Raw genomic sequence first — 23,552 nt, 5'->3', positions numbered from 1 at the left:
AGGTATATTAAAAGTAAGATTGAGGCCATCAAACTAAGTAACTCAAATCCTGGCGCATAACTTTTATCTGTTATTGTTTTTCAGTTTTTCAGTGCAACCCACTGAGGAAGCCACACAAATAACGTACAATCATGGATATGAAAACCAGAGGACAGAATTCCACCAAATTTGTCAAACTTGAAACCTGCTCATTGCCGCTTTAATTTTGCCTCCTTATGTTAACCATGACAAAGTCAATATTGCACTGAATAAAAGAAAGAAATGGAAATATCATATTCAGACTAGAGCACTGTAAAATGGTTCAGTTTCTGTTTGGTTTGGGTTTTCTGACCGTACATTTCTAATCATTAGGCCAATTGACTTCTTCCTATACTGACATCATAATTACCTTCATAATTCTTAATGACATTAAATTTTTTTTATAAGACTTGTTGAAAATTAGCATACTGATTTGTCAGGTTTCAGACATGTCAAAGTTTTAGTTTACAGTATGAGCCCAAAGCAAAAATGTGTTTTAAAAGCGATATATACAGTTCATTCATTCATTCATCCTCTACTGCTTATCCGTTTCCGAGTCATGGGGGATGCTGGAGCCAATCCCAGTTCACTTGGGGTGAAGGTGGGGTACACCTGGACAGATTATCAGTCCACCCTAAAGCCAACATACAGACCCAGACAGAGACAAACAACCACTCACACTAAGACCTATGGACAATTTAGTGTGACCAATTAGACTGTGGTTTCACCTGCCAGCCCAGGTTGGGTTACATCATGAAGAATTGATAAATCCTGCCTAAAATGAGCCAATCACTATGTACCCTATCTTTGACTTGGCCCTTCTATTGGGACACCTTCACCTATCTGGACTCCCATTTCTCCAGAGATCTACACAGAAATCCTCTGGACTCCCTTAATCCTGAGTGAGGTGACAGGAAAAGCACAGCATCTTTCACTCAACTAGTTCCTACCAGCACGACCTGCTTCCCTTCCCCTGTCCATCCTTCTCCATCCTTTCTATGCTTGGCTCCCCGTCCCATATTCACCGAGGTGTAGCATTGCCCTCCCTGCCACACAAGGTCATTTCACTCAATGAAGATCAACAAACTAGCTTCCAGGGAGGGATGGTGATGGTCACACAAACACACACTGAAATAATAAAATATTTAGCACCTAGTGGTGTTAAATTATGAGGACTAATGCAGACAAAAAAAAAAAAAAAAAGTCACATTTTCTCTGCTGATTGGCTTTAGGGTTAGTGATCAATCAACAGTGATGGAAAAAAACAAGACCACATAGTCACACCTGATTCAAATGAGTGCCTCCTGATCAGACTTCAGCAGAGCTTGATAATGAGCTGATCATTTGAATCAGGTGTGTTGGAGCAGGACAGTGGCCCTCCAGGAACGGATTTGGACACCTCTGATGTATATGGAAGGAAGGATTACTCAGAGGGAATCCATGTAAACTCCACAAAGGGACACCCAAGAACCCAGAACCAAGATAAAACCAGGAAAACCATGATGTCTTCCAGAGTGATCATGATGACCCAAGAACGAGCAGAGCTGAAACAGGAGCTTCATAAAATCCTAAATGAGTCTTGAGTTTAGTGTGAGTTTAATGTGGGACAATATGCACAATGGTTACTGTGTGGAGAACCATAACCAAGGTTTTCAGTAAATGTACTCCTGCCAGTGGGCATGGGATGATACAAAATGCACTTTTTTAAGACTCAACTTAAAGCTGAATTAATGAGAGAATCACCAATCATGTAACAGAGAAAAATGGAAACAGATAATGTAATAATGTAAATGATATTAAAAAGAAATGACTTTTATTGAAAACACTCAATAAACAAGCAACAAAAACTGCTGTTACACAAATTAACCATTGGCCAATAAACCCACAGTGCACTTCTTCGTAGTTAAATTACAGAACATGTTTGCAGTTTGCTTGGGTCTCTTTGGATTACAGAGAAAGTCTTTTTTTTTTTTTTGAGAGCTGCCATTTTGCATTTTCTTGCATTCTACTGAAGACAATGCACTGAAACACTGAAACAAGACTAAGAATGTCATCCTGCTCTTTTTGTGTTTCATTGAATGGTGGCATCAGCTTTATTCTGATACCTCTTAACTTTGCAGTCATTTTAAATGATAGTTTCCTCTGGATCATTCCTCCTGGCCCAAAACTATTGGTCTACCAATAATTATGGTGTCCACATGTGTACTTGATACACAAACTATGTTGATGCAGTATACTGATCGATATCTGATAAAAACCTTTTAACTGATTAAAATGTGAATTCACATTATTGGGACATGATATGATTCTTAGAACAGAGAAATAGAATTATAGTGTGTTTCAACTGGCATTGTTTATTATTATTGTTGTTATTGTTATTATTATTATTATTACTAGCCAATTAACTTTTGTGCACTTCAAAGTATTATAAATAGAAAAGCAATAGTAAAGTGGCTTGGATATATCTTATATCTTATTTTTGTTACATTTCCACGAACCGCAGAATAACATCTTTCATATTTACTTTAATGTTTCTCTTGAAAGGATGTAATTTGCCAGTTTTTGTATTTGTAAGTTGCAATATGTTGTTGATTGTTTCTAATACTTATCTCTAACCCAAATATTTTATTGGCTTTACCTGGTTCTGCGACTGCTGCCTTAACAATGAAACATGCAGTTTAGTTTTTAGTTGTTTGCTTTCTGATGAATTTTTAATTCATTTATTTAAAATAAATAAATAATAAAGATAATAAATATGCATTTGCTTACATAATATTATCATGTTGCCTTGGTTACCATGTTCCTTTTTTTCTGACCCCATCATAGATAAGACACAACAAACTGTCCTTTTAACTGGAGTTGTTAGATAATGATCATTAAAAAGCTCATGTGAAATATTATTTAAAATCAAGTGAAACTATCAGTGCATAAATGCAACTATAAGTTTATTACAACATATATATAAAACCAATGAAATAAGAATACAATGAAAGTAAGGTAATTTATTGTGAGGGGAAAGCATTGGATAATATTACAGCAAAAACAATCCCAAAGGAATCATAAAATATGAAAGGGGTTTATTGCAGAGTAAAATACAATCAATACTGTTCAAGCAAATTGGACAAAAGGTGTAAATGGTCAGATCTTGCTCATGCCATGGCCTTGCCTGGCGCTTCCCATGCCTCTTAACTCTCACCCTCCTGCACACACACACACTCATTCTCCAGTTGCCTCTGACTAGCTTTTCTTGTCAGTATATAGTCTTCACTCTCTGGTATTCCCTCTGCAAGCTTGCTCTTTTTGCCTGTAACCCTTTTACTAGGTAGCTTTTCAGTATTTATATCAGTCACTTTGCAATTGTTGTTAGTGCCTCTTCCTTGCACAGACGTATGTATTGTCTTTTCTGGACTGCTTTGCCCATATTTCAAGTAAACTCAGTTGTTTTGTCGAAGCTCCTCTCTCTGCCCTGTGATTCTGCATCTTTTAAATCTGCAACAGCTAGACTAGTGAAATGTTACACTCCCTGAAATGAGCACTTAATTAAGAACAACATTGCTGTTGGAGATTTTCCTGAGACTTATGGGTAAACTGGGGTTATCTGAGATACAAAGTCTTTGTTTGCTCTAATTAATCTGTTAGAGGTATTATCTTGAGGCGCAAAACTAATGCCAGTTGTTTTCTCTTAGGGTCCCTGTACTTCTTCTGTTTTCCCTTGTATGCCTGTGTCTTTCCTTCTGTGCCCTTGTCTGTGTGTGGCCCAATCCCAAATTGATCCCTCCTGAATGCCACTACACTACCGAATGTCACTCCAAATCCAGTTTCACTCGCCATTGAGGAGAGAACTTCTAATTAAGTGTGGAGAGTTTAAACAGATCAGGATGCCCTTTATACTGTACTGGAACCAGGAGGTGGATGTTCCTATATATATATATATATATATACGTGGATCAGACATAACATTATGAGCTCCTACCAAATATTGTCCCCCTTTTGCTGGCAAAGCAGCCCTGATCCATTGAAGGATGGACTCCATTGGACCCCTGAAGGTGTGTTGTGGTATTTGGTACCAAGCTGTACTAGATACCACAGCAGACCTAAAAAATGTACATGCTCGACAACAGTGCTTAGGTAGGTTGCACAGAGTCTCAAGTCTCAAAGTAACATCCACATGGATGACAGGACCCAAGGTTTCCAGGCAAAAACTTGCCCAAAGCATCACACAGCCTCGCATATCCCATAGGACATCCTTTTGCCATGTGTTCCCCAGGTAAGCCAACACACACATGCACCCAACTGTCAACATGATGTGAAAGAAACCCAGATTCATCAGATCAGGCCACCTTCTTCCATTGCTCTGTTGTCCAGGTCTGATACTCACGTGTCCATGGAGCCCCATAGGCATCAAACTTTGATGCACTGTATATTCTGACAACTTTCTATCAAGGCCAGTATTAACTTCTTCAGCAACTTGAGCAACAGTTCCTGTTTTATCACCACATTTCTCAGTAAAGACTCTTGGAATTAAGTATTGAATTAAGGGTGAGATAAGATATTATGACCACACTGATACACAAAAGTTTGCATATCAAAATCTACTCCTAACTACTGTGATATTACATTGGCTCTCTTCTCCTGAATATTTATAAAGGATAGAATTCAAATTTTCCCCAAAATCATAAATATTTTTTTTTAATTGTCACAGTAGTTCATTGAGTGTAGTTCCATTGTGGAAAAAAGGCAGCAGTGAAAGATACAGAAATTCAGCTCCCAAAAAATAAAAAAACATTAGCTCATATGCTCAACCTTTTGTGTAGAGGGCAACTGTGTGAGGACCTTAGAGCAACAGTGATAGTTGACTTCACATGACCCTTTAGATTGTCATGGCAACATCTGAATTGTTCCAACAACATCAAACTCTTCTATTGTGGACGAACATTATTTATTTATGAAATCAACACCTTACGGCGCATCTTAATTTACGTATGTGTGACAAAGGGTTTTTTTCTGTTTAGATACCAGTGAGTGTGGGGAAAGGTTTCACCAAATGCTTGAGCATGGCTGTATTTGTTTGATGTGTGAGGCTGAAGCCATTTAACAAGAAAAGGTATATTCCGAGTGGAATGCTGGACCTCGCTGTTCATAAGTCCAAAGAGGAATTTCTTGCCCCGTCTGACATTGTAGTTTGTCCTTTTCTCCTGACACATGGTAGATGCTATATCTGTTTGAATGCTAATTTCCCATAGGGAAAAGTGTGCCAGCTAATGGACCTAAACTGTTATTTCTAAGCATAGAGACAAGAAAGGCAAAAAAGAGATAGAGGGCAGGACACTCAGCAAGGGGCAACAGAGCCTTCCAGGCTCCTAAAGACTTCCTCCTTCAGGTGAGACACCTGCACCCACAAAACTTGATAATTGATAGACTATGATTAATTAAAATAAATAGGCTTCTATCACAGGTGTACAAGTGCTGGCAAAGAAAATCCTTCTGATTTCATTAATGTATATAGACCATTCTGTACTCATGGAACTGTCATGGAACATAGGTGTGACCAGATCCCAACAAACCAAATGTGGGACAAAGAGTATTTGTGTTGGACAATGTGGGACACGTTACCAATGCTGTGAGGTAGTCTAAAATTTTTGATATAATGTCTATCTACCTTAAAAAATAAACATTTTTATGTTTATGTCTTTTCTTTTATGTCATATGTTTTGCTCTCTGGTTGCACTGTGTTGCTTCAAGTCGTATTCCATTGCCAAAGAGAGTTTGTTCTTTGGACACTTTTAAGTTTTGGGGATTTTGGACGTAGGGATTTATGTGAACATTAGGGACTGTATTCATTGGTGTTTCGATTGGCCTGGGAACAAGTGTAAAGACCGGCTTTTGTTTGTGAATGTGTATTGTTCTGGCTATATTTAATTAATTGCAACAAGTAGCGTCTTTCGTTAATGGGGAAGAGAATGTTGTAATTTGGTTGTAATTATTTTTCATGGTTATAATCATTTTAGTCATCAGTCAGTGGCGGATATCATATCTGGGGGACACCAAGGGAAGCAGTTTGCAAAACAGCACTGGGATATTCCACAGCACTATTGGCAAAATATTTTGTGGACAGATGACCCGAAAGTTGAGTTGTTTGAAAGGCAATGCAAAAAAAAGCACAGCACACCAACATCAAAACCTCATCCCAACTGTGAAGTATGGCGGAGGGGCATCATGGTTGGAGTTGCTGTCTGCCAATAGAAGCTAAAGAGAGAATGGCTGACAGAACAGGACAATGAAAGCACAGAAGTAAATCAGCAACAGAATGCCTGCACCAGCAATCAATATGGAGGTTGGTACATATGGTCCAAACCTGAGCTGCCACTACAGGAAACATTTGGTTGAGGTTATTGCTGACCAAGGAGGGTCAACCAGTTATTAAATCCAAACATTCATATACTTTTCCCACTGTGCACTGTGAGTATTTACCTGTTGTGTTCAATAAAAACATGAAAACATAAAAAATATATTTGTTGCTGTGGTATTAGTTTAAGAAGACTGGATTTGTGTATTGTTGTGACTTAGATGAAGACCAAAACACATTTTATGACCAATTCATGGAGAAACCCAGGAAATTCCAAGGGGTTCACTTACTCAGCACATCTGTGGATCTAATCATCTTGAAAGAGCAGTGTTTCATGGGAAAGGTCCAGCGGTTAGCCAGCCAATGGTGTAATTTCACCAATAAGGCATTTACAATTTGCCAGTTTAACCAAAAAGTTTAAACCAGGCAGAGATGATAAGAAGAGAGGAAGCTGTGTCATGAAATGAAATAATTTTTCTGAAAAACCTTGGCCTCATAGAGTTCAAGATTGAGTTCATGATGGGTGAGAATACAATACTGGCAAATCAGGACTTTCAAAAATCATCAGAGTTGGAGTGTTTTTAATCAAGACTTTGTGGGATTGAAAGTCCTTGTTGTTGTTTGAGGGTTCTGTGAAGTACCTTTTCTTTCCCCAGACTGTACTTTTGGATGTTGTTCCTAAAATCTGCAGAGGACCTCTCCTAGTTAGGAGATCAGAAGGATCACTTGTGACATCTTTTCTGGATCTTCTCTCAGCCCTTGGTATTCCTCTAGTTTCTCTTGTTTCTTCTTCCTGATGTTGCCATCACCCAGAATTACTACTGGGGTTTTCTTATCTTTTGATATCAACCACATTTATATCTTGGTGGTACATGCTGCCCACAATGGTTCCTCCTGCTCTTCCTTTTCCTCGTTGGGTGTGTGCTGTCTTAGACTTTCAGTAAGCAGATCATTGCTCTACCTGACGAGCTCATGAATCTTTGTTGTTCTGTTGATAGTGGTCAGTTTTTGTGCATATCTACTCGTTGGTATTAGTTATGGTTGCAGTAGGGATTGTCTGTAGGGACAATAGTTGGATTCACATCTTCCAGGAGACTTTCCATGGATACTTCACTTTAATGATGGGAAGTTCGGATCTTTTTACCGACTAAGGTCTGTTAATTTCGTTCAGTAAAATGAACAAATCTTCAAGTCATTCTTTCATTTCGTTCATTGCAGCTAGTGGGACGCTGTAGCTGTCATTTGAGTAATGACTGAAAGAGCACTGAAGAGCAACATTGTTTGCTTCACTTGGCGTATAATATACAAGTTCGCTTTTGTCAAACTATTGAGCAACTTTTTGGGCCTTCTGAAATTACTGATTACTCCATTTGCCAGTATGATTAAGCTTATTGCTCGGGTTTGGTATTCAATCTTGGAGTGTGGGGATGATGACAACCCCCTGATCTGGTGTCCCACTGTAGAGCCCCCTTGCTGTAGCATCAGTGTTGGACTGCATCAATTTCTAGTTACTATAACAGTTGCTGTGTGAACTAAGCTACTCGTTGTTAGATTGTTAGTGTTGAGGTTGGGAACCAGAGTGTAGCAGTCCCACATTCTCTGCATATGGTAACTCTTTCACTAGTATTACTTGCAAAGAGGTACCCAATCAGTTTCAGATTCTCTCAGCCAAAAATGTTTTGTTCTTGTTCCAATAGCTCAATTCTCATAAGGTTGCTCTGAGTACCCACCTTATGCAGACATTTTGGCAACGTCTGAGCTAGTGCAATTCCTTTTCTTACATAGGCAGGTAGTCTTAAGGGCCTTGTCTAAGCGCTCATACTGACCACACCCTGATTAGCAGTATTTATACTTAAGTTAGTGGAGGTCATTGTCAATATGATCATGAAAATTTGCTGTTGTGATAAATTATTTAGAAATTAATGTTGAATTTCACAGAATCTGTTTCACATCAGTTTTAGTACCTTAAAGAGAATAACATGGCCATTAGTAGAGTGCCGATTAAAACAAATATACATCAGAGAACACAAAATATGACCAGTAAATCTACCTGAGATGTGTACTAGTGAGTCACACAGACCTACTAATACTGATAGCCTTGTATGTGTTCACTCCATGTCACAATCTGAGGCGCCTGCAGTCTGAGGGAAAGCATCTGGTTACAGCATCTGGATACACCGCCATGCGCGCACACACACACACACACATACACACGCATTCACATTTATTGGAAGTATGTTTGATAGAGTCAGTCAGAGGACACCAAGAAGGTTATCTGTGATCAGAGCCTGCAGTCATTTTACACATATATACACACATACACATACACATAATGAGGAGGAAAAACAAAGACAGGAGCATCCTTAAGGTTTGAGGCTCTCTCTGTCATCTTCACACACCAATACATGTCACATTTAGTTTTTCCCTTCCATGTTCTCACATAGGGGGTATGAAAATGCAACATCTACGTGGCATCAGTGAATCAGAAACTTACAGCAGTCTTATAATCCAGATGATCCTGTTCATGTCTTCACTGATTCACTTCCATTTTATCATATGGGCTTATGGAATGAAATGGGGATAATGATCATTCAGAAATGAGCCATCACAATTAATTTTCCATAGTACAATTGTTTCCTCTGTGAGGAATGTGTTCAATTGTGGAAATGTAGTAGTAGAGGTTCACATCACATGGGTACATGGTACTTTTATTGATCTTTTATTAGTGATTCTGGTCTACTGCTGTTTGCTAAAACATTCAATCATAATGAATATACAATATATATATAAATATACATAATATATATATACTTTTTTTAATTATAATTTTTCCCTCTCCTCTTTCAGCTTTTCCCTATTTTGGGTCGTCACAGCAAGTTAGTTCTGTCACTGACATTTTCCTTGTGGCTGCAGTATGAACCCAGGGCATCTGCATGAACTCTACCACTGAGCTACGTCCCCAGGCCAGACTAAAATAATATTATGAAGTAAAATTATTTTTAGTTGCATATTAGAGTTAAAACAAAATCCAGTATCAATCATATAAAGTAAGATTTAAGTGGCTGACACAAGCAGAGTAGACAGTTGGATTTCTATGCATTAGTTGAGATTACAAAGATGCTATGTTTTACATTAACCATATCCTGTAATTGTCTCAATCATCATACCTTCTTTTAATACCTGGCTGTCAACTGAGTTTAGTTGGCACCGCAGACATGAAACATGGCATGATGAAATCTCTTTTAAAATTAATTGATTTAAGTCGGGAATATAGATATTGTATTAAACAATTTTTTGCGATCTATGTTCACTACAAAAATCCCCCAAAAAGAATGTTTATAACGGGTTAAGTGAACATGATATGAATAGAAAATTAAACCAAAACAAAACAATGACTTTGTTTACAACTGCTCCCACTCCATTCTGCCAAAATCCAGTGATTAGCCAAGCACATTCCAGAGTACTGACCTATGTTATGTGAACAGCTGGTTATTGCTTCTGCTGAAGACATAAGCTTCAGATCGTTGTGTGAACCTGACATGTGCAAATAACTTGGCATTGACAACTGTTGCAGACTCTCTCTCTTTTGCTCTCATTTCCTACCATTTATCCCATCAGGTTGTAAGTGCTGCTGACACATAGACACACATAGTCACACATGCGCGCACACACACACACACACAATTTTTAATTTTGGACTGCTGCTTCCTCCATTGGTTTACCTCTCTACCCCATGTTTTTAAAAAAACAACACATAGAATAAATGAAGGCATGGACAATTTGATCGACAGATGAGCGCTGTTGGAAAGCCACTCAGTCCCTACCTGCTAGAATTCTTGTTCCCACCTTACTTAACTTGAGTCACTGAGTGTGATCCCTTGACTGTGAATGTGCTTGTGGTGTTCAAGTGTACAAGTTACAATTAAACAGTAGAACAAACAATTTGAATGTGTTGACCTCAGAGAAAGCTACACATATTGGTAAATTGAATGAATAAAGATAAAGACAAATTATTTTAGTCACATGAGATTACCTTTCTTCTTGCTCATTCTATTTTTGGGGGATATTCAGTATGCTTGTAGTCCAAGGTGTAAGGCTTCTTAGGTTTCTTGCTACAGAAAATGAAAATACTTCAGCACTCACATATATAGACTTGCCGTAATTATTTGTCATTGTCATGGTGTCTTCTGAAACCTCTCAGGACTTTTCAAACATCTGTCTTGAGGAAGGTCAGACAATTGAAATGCTGTGTAGGTGTATTTAAATTCAGTATCTATCTCTTGGCAAAATATTTGAGCATTCATAGCATAATAGGTATTCCAAAGAGGGCAGACATAGGGTTAAAGTGAACTGATTTACTTATCACTATACTGATTGCGGGCAGCACACACAAACTCTGATAACAGAGACTCAGAAACCCAGAATAGATCTTTATCTTACTGATCTTACTGATAGTATGGAGACCTATGTTAGACCAAGCCTGGAAGGGTGGGTCTGAAGTGGATCTGAAGTATGTAGGCCAAAATGTCTCCTAAACTGATTCCAGATTTTTACTATATTTGTCACAATTAAATTTGGAGCAAATTGTCTCATTGCAAGGGGTAGTTGTGAGCAGACAACTGACCAAACTGAGAGATGCGATGAGGAGGTTTCTATTTCTGTGTCCACTCTGATCAAAGCATTAACGCTTTGTGATTAATCTATATGGTATAATTTGTTTGAGCTTTCAATGGAGAGTTTGACCTTCAGTCAAAATTAAAGACGAAATCTGATTCACATTTCCACTGAAATTATAGTTCTACTACTTTTATCATTTAACTATTAAAGATTTTTTAAGTAAAATGACATAAGAACAAAAGGTGGACACAATGGCACCACTGGGTACCGACCCAAGGCAACAGTTACCAGACAAAACTTTAACTGAGGATATAATATTTCTATGGAATTTTTGGTCATTGATGATGACTATGGATTATGTTGCTATAAAAAAATCATTAGAATCAGTTTGTGCCACATATTTTGGGTACATATTTTTTCATTCTTATTCATCAGCCCTCTGTGTTTTACCAGCAACTTTCCCTCCTCTTCACCTTGTTCTCCTCACTTTATTGTTATGTTGAGTGAGGAATTTGGTTATTTTCTCCCTTTCACTCTTTAATGTTGAATAGAAAAGGAACAGCTCTTTAATGGATGTTTCCTAACTGTATTGTGTAGTGTGCAGTTTCTATTCCCTTAGCAACCAACACTAAGAACTATATAACAGAATCTACACAATATAAGACAGCATGCTCAGACACTGGCCTACTATGTGATATGCTTGCTTTTCAAGACTCTGCAAAAAAGCTCTGCAAACATAAATAACAGAAGTACTGTACTCTTTAAAATGAAGATAAAAAACAAAAAACTAAATAAAGCAAAAAAATGTCACATGAAACTTTCTCCACTCTCTTCATTACCGTAACAAGAGAATCACCACTCATTAATTATACATCCAATCAATATAATTCGCAATTTGCCTCCTAATTAGTAATTAAGTTTATAATTACATCAACAATATGCTAACAAGACCTTGATATTAACTTGCTGGATTCTCATTGGTGGCTAGGTGATTGCTGTAGTCTTCTGTAATTAAATAACATGAGATGAGTGAAATGGTATGAACAGTAGCATAAGTCTATTAAAAAACCAAACACAATCAAATTCAAGTGTTGAATATTTTGGTTTGGATAAGAGTATGTAATGAGGAACACTGCTTGACTGTTGGTAACACGCTGGTAAAACTTAAAATGCAAACCAACCATTTTCACTTTTTGCAGTTCAATGGCCAAACTGTGAAGCTGCCTGCTATAATTGGGTGAGGTGGGGAAATACAACTTGACTGCCACAAAGTAAGGAAACGATCAGACAGTTCCACTCCCCTGCAGGCCAAACTTGTAAAGCGTGATGAGGTTTCCATGATGAGTTAGACAGCATGAAAGATATCATGGTGAAGCTGCATGTGAACGCTGGCTTTATACCTGTTCATGAAAACAAGGCTTGTGCCATTCACCATTCGACCTAAGTTGTAAGCTCACCTGGATGCTCTGGTAAAAAATGCATTTCTAAAGCATTTGACAACCAGTGTTTGGGCCACATCCATTGTTCCAGTATTGAAAAAAGATGGTGGAATTCAGACCTGTGGAGACTTAAGATAACACTAAATCCTGTGTTAGCAGCAGGGGGCGAGCCCCTTCCACTAACTATTACTTTTTTTGCTGGGGGAACAAAGAGAGATAGAAGTAGCGAGTATTGCCTGACTGGCTCAAAAAAAAAAAAAACAAAAAAAAAAAACTTGCCACATTGCCGCTGACAGTATCAGGGAGGAGGAGAAAACTTGGCGAGCGCCACCAACCTAAAAAAAAAAAAAAAAAAAAAGCTAAAATAAGCCAAATAAAACATAGCCACATAAGATGACAGGCAGGGTAAAGCTAATGAGAGTGACTTCTCTATCACTTCCACAGATTCAACTCATTCTGCCTCCACATCAGGTCGTGTGAGATGCCAGGCCACTATTCTAGCTTCAGCACCAGCTCACCTAACTCTCCCCCAGGCACCACTGGGCCCGCATCATTACCTGGTCAAACGAAATTATTATCTTTATTTCAGAATTATTCCTACCAATAGAGTATATATTGGTGGGATGTGTAAGTTTGAATTATGCTGATCCAAATCTTAAATTATAATTGCTAAAAGCGATAATTTTCTTGATAAAAGTTAACCCTGGCTGACTTCTAAAAAATAACTAAATATAACAACCAGCCAGTCTTTTGAATGGCTCTGAAAGGAACTGCTCCTCCAGTTCCGGCTCATTTCAAAGAGCCATAACTCTCATCTCTATTTACTATGCCCACTTCTGATACATTTTACCTGTGATGCACTTCCTTGTCGAATAGGTTGGTGATTAGATACATAATGCCAAACAGTTTAGAAAAACCAATTGCTTTTGCATCAAGAACAATGCTCCTGGGGCATGCTGCGTGGCTGTGGTGGTTCATTGGGTTTGGTGCCCCTTTTGCTCCCGCACACAGGGTGATAGACCTGTGGAGCCTTGGCCCCTGACCTGACTCTGGGCCCTGGTGATGGTCTCACTCATTCTTAGCGAATGCCCACATACATGCGTGGTTTCACCTGCAAGCCCAGGTTGGGTCATATTGTGAAGAATTGTTGAATCCTGCAAAAATTGGCTGAGCTCTTCCTTCACTCCATCACTATATACCCTATCTTCGACCAGGCTCCTCTGTTGGGACACTTTCACCTATCTGGACTCCAATCTCTCCAGAGATCTACACAGAAATCCTCTGGACTCTCATAATCCTGAGTAAGGTGACAGGAAAAGCACAGCATCTTTCACTCCACTACTTCTTACCAGCACCACCTGCTTCCCTTCCCCTGTCCATCCTTCTGCATCTTCTCTGTCCTTCACCCCTATATTCACTAAGGTGTAGTTACACTGCCCTCCCTGCCACACAAAGGTAATTTCACTCAGTGAAGATCAACAAACTAGTTAGCTAGCAAACTAGCTTACAGATTGGGCTGGTGATGGTTACACATACGCACTGAAATAATAAAATATTTAGCTACAAAACTGCATGAATCTCATTAAAAGTTGACACACCGTAAGAGAAATGCTGACAAAAAACAAAACAAACAATGAACCATTGAACAAGACAGAGACTAATTGTGCTCATCTGGACTATTCTGTGGCTATTGTATTTGGAGTCCACCAGTACACGTATGTAAGTAAGTTCAGACTTCTAATTGACCATTGATCACTGTTGAAACACTCTCACATTTTACATTTTCATCTAAGTAGAAAATACTGCTGTTAAATATCTGGTAATCTGGTAGTCTGGTAAAAAAAAAGATCAGATATTACCCTTTGTTGTCTGTAGTCACTGACATGATAATCAAGGGTCAACCTATTGCCTATGAGGCAAACTTTAAGCCCTTCCTCAGAAGGCAGTCAATCCTGGTTTCCTGCTGTCTAACATAGCATAGTAAAAAAATATTTAATTAGAAGTTCAGCAACAGAGACAGATTTTTTGATTTGTGAGATTTTTTATTTGAAAAATATACTGATTTAGAATAAGTAATATTGCTATGACTGAGCCTTGGTCGTTGCTGACCTGTTTAGCCTGAGCCTACTGCCTGTCTGCTTGGCTCTTACATCAGCTAGGTCCAGGCCAGCAAGCCACCAGTCTAAGTAAATCCCTGTTTGATCCAGAGTTTATACAGAGTCCATGGGGAGTCCCTTCCTATTCTGGTAACAAACATAGCTTTTCCTGGAAGATTAGAACATCAACAAGGATAGGTGAATCACTAATTTGTCAATCCTCCAAGCTGCCTGGGACCACAGAGCCAATCCTGGCTGCCCAGTGTCAGCCAGGATTGGCTCCAACATCCCCTGTGACCTATTATTATCATTATTATTATTATTATTATTACTGGAAGTTGTAGTAGTAGTATCAGTATTATCATTATGTGTCTCATATCTTTCTTGAGTGTAGGGGAGACAAGGGAAATTAGTAATACTTTGTGTCATTTTTCCAATAAATCAAAAACTGCTTCCACTGCAACAGCCAATTTGCTGTATAGTACACTTTAATATCTACTACTACGACTACTACTGAAACAATGTATTTCAGTGTTTTTATGACAAGAAAGATTACAAAATTGATTTAAAAACAGTCACTACACTAGTTCACACTAGTACACAACATGTCCCCAGCCCGTGCTACATCTGACTACAGTACAAGAGCAAGCAAGACCGCAAGGAGGGCTTCACTTTTTTTCCCCACTCAGACAGATTTGAGACACGACCTAACCATATTTACAATGCTCAATCTATTAACAATGGATTCATCTAAACTACTAGTTTTGCTCAAAAAGTTGTTGAAGGGCAAGCTTTAATGTTCTTTTTAATACTAAAGGTAAAATTATAAGTTTGGCCTATAAATGTAAAGGCAACTTTAACAAACATTTGCATCTTTGGAAATGACTGCAATCAAAATGTAAAAAGCAGCTGAAGAAGGCTGAGAGTGAAGGTTAATTTACTGAACCTCCAAAAATCAGCACTGAAGCCACTAACTAGCATCGGTAGAGTTCTTGGTCTAATCCAGACACCTTACTGACCCAGCTCAGCCTATGACCTTTTAATTTTTAACACTATAGAATAGGTTAGGCTATAAGAATAGAGTAGTAGTACGAGATACAGTGGATCAAAAATCCAAAAAATTTTTAATTCAGAATAGGATTAGTGGTGATTTATGATCAAACACAGCTGAACACTGTTATTTGAGTTGCAGCAGTAAAATTCCCAACAGTAGCCACTATCAACTGAAGCTCTCTTTGGGAACAAAACTGAATTTTCAGTGAATTGTGGGATGTTGGGGTCCAGTGTACACTTCAACAATCAGACATGTTCAAAATTAGGATTATCAATGAAAGGATGTCCAAACCATCTTATATCTGACCTTCTTTGTGACAATTAGCTGTTAGTTTAACCAGTGTTGTGATTGTGCATCTGTTCTGCTGTTCCTAAAGCCTGTGTGTGCGTGTGTTGGCACACTGCATGGGATAGAGAGGAGAAGAAAGCAGAGTAAAAACAGCAGCTAGACCATACATATGAAAATGTGTCAGTAAATGTTGAATGAAAAAGAGGCTGGCTGACATAGGCCACAAATATATCAATACAATGGGCATGATATGGAAATCACGATGTGTTGCTTTAAAATATTGATGTCGGCATATTTTCAACATCATAGATTATGGTCACAAATCCTGGGAACCCTGGCCTCCAGCCTTTAAAATATTTGAATATGTTTCATTGAAATGCAGCATATATACGCACAAAAAAATTGACATCGTGGGCATTACAGGCATTACAGGTAATCGCGTCCACAGGTACATAAGTAAATGTTTACAGAAAAGCTAGATCAGTCCCCACTTATTTTGATTTATCTTGTACAGTTTTTTAATGAATGCAACTGCCCAACATGGCTTAATTTTAATCTTGCCAGAGACAAGTTTACTTCTCTAACAATAACTACAATACTGAAAAATATGGAAATATAAACAACAACAAAAAAAAGTTTAAAATTTTAAAATTTCTCAGACATCTGCATCCCTTCTTTTTTTCAAAGTTTTGTGAGCCCAAAACAGCAATGAGAAACAGCAGCTTTTAGCTGGCCAAAGGAGAAAAGCAATAATGAAATTAAAATTTAATAACGTGCTCCAGCTCTGTGGGTTGGGTGTTTCTGGCTTAAAATGGCTTAGAACGCTGTTTCCTGGGAGTTTCACCAAATCCCTGTCCAACAAATGAGAGTAAATACCGTCCAAAGCCATAACCCCAGCCAGTTTTCCTGTCAACCAAGTGAACTGTGACACACACATATGCACACACATGCACACACATAGCACCTGTAGTGCTTTTCTAGCCCCTGTGGCAGATAAAGCATTTGTGTTTATGCATCCGTATGTGTCCGTGTGTTTGCTGTCATACATCATTACCTGTGCTGGCAGGTATGATGCAGAAGGGAGCCTCACATTGAAGCATCAGTGCTGTTCAGGACTCGAGAGCAGTGCACAGCACTAAAAGACAAAAATGAAAAGATGTTACTAAAGCAATGCACCAAAGGAGTCTGAAATCTTACTGGGGACAGTATATAAACACAGTTCAGCCATTAAATGAAGACCTGAGAGTAAGAGTAATTTCCCTCACACACACATGCATATATACATGCATATGCACACACACATGTATTATACATACAAGACAGGCCAAACGTTTGGACACACCTTCTCATTCAAATGAATAGGAAGGTGTGTCCAAACGTTTGGCCTTGTACTGTATATATATTGGAAATACTGGATTCATTCCAAAATCTAAGGAATTTCAAGTCAACCTAGCAGCTTCATCAGAATATGAAGGAAGTTAAACTGAATGACTAATCTGAATTAATACAATAAATTCAGATACCAGAAAACAATCAAATTACTTATTTAACGCTTCATGGCATATTTTTCTTTAAACTCAGTTACTCCTCTTTTGTGGGAACTGGTTAAAAGTGCAATGTGAGGGAGGAAAAATTCCACCTTAAAAAAGATGGAAACAAACAAACAGAAGCAATACAGAGATGACAGAGAGACGCTAATGATGTGTGATATAAAATTTTAAGTACAGTGGGAGAAATGAGATGTGCAAGAAGGAACAGAGGAGTTATGTCTGATATCAGATGACAAAGATTTAGGGAGACTGGACTTCACAGCTAAGTTTTCTAAATAAATAAAGACAATACTGGAAAAAACAAACTCTGTGGCAGGATGAAACATTAGAGCTTGTTATTTTACATTGTCAGAAAAAAAATGAGAAGAGAAGAGATTATTACTTTAAAACATTGAACTGATGGTTTACATCATCAGGTCAGGTCTGTGCACTTTCATCAAACATCCACAAATCCTTTTTTCTTTTTTCCAGGGATCCCTATTCACTCCATTTTCTAAAGGGTAAATTCCATATTAGAAAACTGCAGGCGACAAAAAGGACATGGAAGAACAGATTACAGAAGGTTTGTGGGTGTTATTGCAGGTCTGAATTTGGCTTCTGATGTGAGTTTTTTTTTTTTTTTTATCAGCAACAACGAGAATAAGGAAGAATAAGGAAACTTGTTATAAAGAAAGTTTACTCCTAATTTTAAAGTCTCTGTCAAACTCTAGGAATATAATGAACTCCAGGGCAACAATAGGTCAAGCTGCACACAAATGCATTTGTTTATAATGAGCTGAGATCTTCGGTTGTAGCCTAACCTTAACAGAGCAGATCAACTGTAATTCCTTGTTGTGTATCTGTTTCTGACAGTTGTCACTCATCACAAACCAGTCAGTCAGTCACCTCTGTAAAATGAGCAATTGCACTTTTGCACTTGCACAATGTTATTTGATAAATTGCAATTTCCTGTGCCTATTTTTAAGTGTTGCACTCCCATATTTCATTGATTTCCTCATCTCCTACTGCTTATCTGTTTTTGGGTCGTGGGGAGTGCTGGAGCCAATCCCAGCTCTCATTGAGGAAGAACAGGGTACACACTTGACAGGTCGCCAGTCAATTGCAGCACTTCCATAACTCTTTGTGGTAACACCCAGTCAAATTTGACACATTTGCACTCTTCACCACTGCCAGAACACATTATAAATCAACACACCATAATTCAAATGACACTGAAAAAAGAAAGGGTTTGAGGGTGATTCACAGACAAAACACACTTTAAACTAGATTTCTTTAAATAGATGCCACTGACCCCATTAGATTTATGCTTGTCTTAATAAATAGAATTGTTCAGACCTAACAGTGTGTTGTTTATCATTATCGTCCACTGAAAAAGTACATTGGAGTACATTGGAGAATGTTTGTGCAATATTTTATAAAAGAGAGGTACAGTCTACAGTCAGATCTGAGAAACTCCTGTGAATACAACATAAACCATAATTGACATGAAGCAAAGCTGTAAAAGGAAAACAAACAAGTGGCATGGAAAAACTGGAGAGAGCCTCAGTGTTTAGTTGATGTACATAACTATCACTCAGATACACATAACAATACAACAGTAACACACTGATACAGAGAGCTACTTGCCAAAGACATTTCTTTTGTTTGATAAAATAGAAATAGCAAGCATGTCCATCAGAACATGGTTTGTTTCTTCAATATTGAATCTGTTCTAGTATTATACAGTACAGGCCAAAGGTTTGGACATACCTTCTCATTCAAACGAATAGAAGGTGAAAATTAATTTCCTCCTTTTTCTCAGAATTCTGACAGTAAATACAAAATTGAATTTTCTACAGAACAGTATAGTCGTGGTAATGAGGTATGTGTCAAAGGTTGTAGCTACAGTTTATTTACTGCCTTTGTTCAGAGAGAATATTGAAGTCATCAACCTGCTGAAATTTAATTAACTGTCAAGATGTAATTGATTCCATGCTGTGGGAGATTTTTTTTTTGCTGCAATTGAATAACTGGACAAAAATTGATTTTGTAAATATTAACTGGGAGCATATGATATGAAGTACATTATACAATGAAAGTGAGTACATTTCCTATCTGCTGTCACCAAAGTGTTCAATAAATGAGGCTACAATACCATCAAGTGAACTGAACATAAACGTTGCTGTTGCAGTGGTCTTGAGGTATAGCGAGAACATTGCACAAACAACAGACAGTCCCAGTTCTCCAACATTGATGCTGCACACATATTAATACATAGTTATGGTGTCAAAATAAAGAATATGCCACCACCTGAAGATGCTTTTTATAATTTTATAATTTTATGTTAATGTTGAGATTAGTTGCAGTCCAAGATTTGGAGTTATAGTCCACCTGAGACCAGCCCGAATTAGAGACGGGGCAAGCCAAAGCCAAGCTTTCAATCCAAAACAATAACATAAAGAACCTCAAAAATTTATACAGCACTGCCCAAATATCTGAAATAAAGGCTGGTATCGCAGAATGTTTCAGTCAGGAATTCAAAATAAAATCAGACCGAGCATAGAATATAATTCCCTCATTTGCCTGACATTGGAGCCACTGAGCATCGGCATCTATAACATTTCTCCACAGCATGGTACGACGGATTTATAAATTTTTTTTACTGCTTTGAGGTATAACATTAAACTGTTGAGTCTATCATCTGCAGAGATGGTTGTTAAGTTTTTGGACCTATCGATTTGACCACTACTTGGTATAGCCATAAAATAATGATTAAACTGCACATCATGCTGTTTGTATTTAATGCCATCTGAGCAGGTGCATGAAACAGTCCTTGTAAAATCTGACTCTGAATTTAGTCATGCAGCTTTATATTCTCTTTTTCTTTCATTCACTCGTTCATCCATTTTCTTATTGCTGGGGATGCTGGAGCTAATCCCAGCTCACATTGGGCGAGCGTAGGGTACATCCTAGACAGGTCGCCAGTCCATTGCAGGGCCAACATACAGAGACAGACAGAAACAAATAACCACTCACACTCACACTCACACTCAGACCTAGAGGCAGCATTGAGTCACCAATTAGGCCAGAAATGCATGTCTCTGGGCAGTGGGAGGAAACCAGCTCAGTCAAGGGGAGAACATGCAAACATTTTTTTGCGGCTGAATATGTGTCTTCAAGTGTAAGTGAATCACTCACTCATCTACAGCTTATCCTGCCTACACCTGTTTTGAATATCCCCCTCTCCTGCGCTCATTCTCACCCTACACTACAACTCCCCCCTGTGCCTCTCCCTCTCTCTCTCCTACTCTCAACCCAACCGATCGAGGCAGATGGCCGCCCCCCCTGAGCCTGGTTCTGGCCGAGGTTTCTGCCTTTTAAAGGAAGTTTTTCCTTGCCACTGTCGCCATGTGCTTGCTCATCGGGGGATCTGTTGGGTCTCTTTAAATAATTTTATGAAGAGTTTGGTCTAGACCTGCTCTATATGTAAAGTGCCTTGATGTAACTTTGTTATGATTTGGCGCTATACAAATAAATCTGATTTGATTCTAGGTCACGGGGGCTGTTGGAGCCAATCCCAGCTCACATTGGGCAAGGGTAGGATACACCCTGGACAGGTCACCAGTTCATTTCAGGGCCAAAATGCAGCGACAGACAGAGACACACAACTACTCGCACTCACACTCAGACCTACGGACAAGAGTCACCAATTAACCCAAACGTGCATGTCTTTGGACAGTGGGAGGAAACCAGAGTACCCAGAAGAAACCCATGCAAGCACAGAACCCACATCCTTCTTATTGTGGGGCAACAGATCAAGGCTTGACAAAAACCTTATCTATAAGTATTTTCATCTTAATTTCTAGTTGATCCACAAATGTTCATCGAGCATTAAGTAAATATACCAAACTTATATAACTTCTTAGGTCTCTTGGGTTATTCTGATGAATTTGTTCCACTAAAGAATCATGCTAAAAAAGAAATCAGTTACAAAGCTGTAATTCTGTCCTTACTGGAGGTCATGGATGACCCACAAATGCTGATGAGGAAGTGTTTTTTGGTTTTTCTGGTGGGAGTTGTGTCTTTGACCTGAGTATGTTGAGTTAGAAATGTTTCTATTTCTGGTGCGTTGTTTTCTATCAACAACAGCACAATCAACATCAACCATGGCCCTTCCTGTCTGAGCTTATTTCTGGTTTTTGTTATCATTGGTTCCCACTTCCTGCTTTATTTTGGCGTGTGTCTAACCTCTCTTCGTTTTCCACTACCTGCCTTCATGTGTTTCCAACTCCTGTGATCGTCGACCCTGCTCCTAATGTGCCATACCTGCATTTCATTGTCTGCCTCTTCTACTGTATTTAGTCTTTGTTCTCCCTGTGTCCTGTGCCAGTTCGGCTCAACCTTGTGTCAAGCCATCCAGTGTTTGTTCTCTGTATCCCTAATAGTGTTTCTGACCAGTTACATTTTTGACCTCGCTTTTGCCTTTTGGAATTGTTTGCTAGTTCTGATTGACTATCTGTGTACTGACCCTGCCTGTAGTAAAGACCTTGCCTTGCATTTCACTGTTCGTGTGGAGCATTTTTGAGTCCTCACCTTCTGTCACACAGCACCTGTTTATCGGCATGTAGACCTCCCAACAACAAGGATTAAACCCTGACAGACTGGTGGAAGAGGAGGGGTGGCAGAGGAGAGGTGGTAACGTCAGAGGCCACCATGGATCAGCCAAAGAAACAGGGTTACTATCTCTCACAGACTGTCTAGACAGGGTCACAGTCAGCTGAGGGTGGCTGAGAAATTCACATGATGTTAAAAAAAACACCACCATTGTACGATTTTCAGGCTACCATTGAACTACAATTTAAGTATACAAAATAATAAACAATTTTTACTCTGGCAGAATTGTTGATTTCCAGAGTTTGATTCAGTGAAGCCTGTCAAGGATGAACCCAATGTCAGCTATCTACCGTTCATCTGTGAGTAGGGGTTTGTGTTAATGGATGAACTTCATCCTTTCATCTATTCATATCATATTATATCATAGTTGAAAAGCCTTGATGTCATGTGTGCATGCGTCATGGACACATTCCATTGGTTTCCTAATTAGGGGACTTATGTTCGGCACAACATAATTTAGCACACACAATGAACTATTCCATAAGAAATGTCACTCATTCTATTCAGTGACAATAACTGAAAGACTTCTTTATAGGGGCAAGTTCAATGCCTGTCAAGGTGAAAAATGAGTGAGTTGAAAGCAGATTTCTAAATTAATAATTTTATTTTGATTCTTAATCCATATATATTTGATCTAGTGAATGAAAAGGTAATTTGACACTTAATAAAAAGATTTGTTAACAGCAGAAAAATGGCTCTGGTTTGCAAATCACCTACCTACCACCATGATCTAGCACCTATAACTAGTATTATCATTATTATATTATTAGCCTCTTTATCATTATTATTAGTCCCATTTTTATTATTATTTATTATTATTATGGGTGCTGAGATCGGAAGAATCATTATTAATTAATGGTATGTTATTTACTTTTATTTATTTATTTACTTGACAAATGTTAAACGAAAGATTTGATTCTGACACAGAATCAAAATAAAATCATAGGAAGATTTACTTGGTAAGATTTATCTCAATTTACTGAATGCAACTTTGTTTCAAAATAAATCAGAAATTAACAGCCATTTACTGTAAGGTAAAAAAAATGTCAAGCTCATAAACCAAGCAGTCAAAATATACTGCATCTCTTTTTTGTTCTTGTTTTTGTTCTGAAAATCTTGGAAATGAATGCTTACACTTAACGATTTTATTGAAAAACAAAGAATGAAAGATATAGATCAAATAAAATAGATTAAATATCCCCAGCCTGTTAACAGTCAATCTGCCCATGACAGCTACAGTATCAAGCTAAGGATATTTTAACTTTGATTTTACACAATAAACTCTACCATACAAATAATAAAGATTAATTGATACATTCCACTGAACTGCAACTTTAAAGCTTCTCTTTCAAACCTAAGGACTTTGGTGCCAAATAACTAAACTGAAGCTTGAAAACAGTAGGTATGGGAACGTAGATTATAGGATCCCCCACAAAAGTCTAATGCATCTGAAACAATGAATGTGTTACGCTGGACGGTCAACTGAAATTC

General features: G+C 38.2%; 1 long non-coding RNA gene across 1 annotated transcript in view; it reads right to left on the bottom strand.

Annotated features, from left to right (window-relative positions):
- LOC115049660 (uncharacterized) overlaps positions 1-23,552 on the bottom strand; it is a 38,290-nt gene that overhangs the window by 8,004 nt on the left and 6,734 nt on the right. The window contains exon 2 of the long non-coding RNA XR_003841140.1: positions 16,913-16,993. This is a non-coding gene — a long non-coding RNA (uncharacterized LOC115049660). The remainder of the gene's footprint in view (positions 1-16,912; positions 16,994-23,552) is intronic.

Source organism: Echeneis naucrates, chromosome 1 (assembly GCF_900963305.1).
Source record: "Echeneis naucrates chromosome 1, fEcheNa1.1, whole genome shotgun sequence".
In the NCBI taxonomy this organism is placed as follows: domain Eukaryota; kingdom Metazoa; phylum Chordata; class Actinopteri; order Carangiformes; family Echeneidae; genus Echeneis; species Echeneis naucrates.
This window is presented reverse-complemented; position numbering and strand designations above follow the sequence as displayed.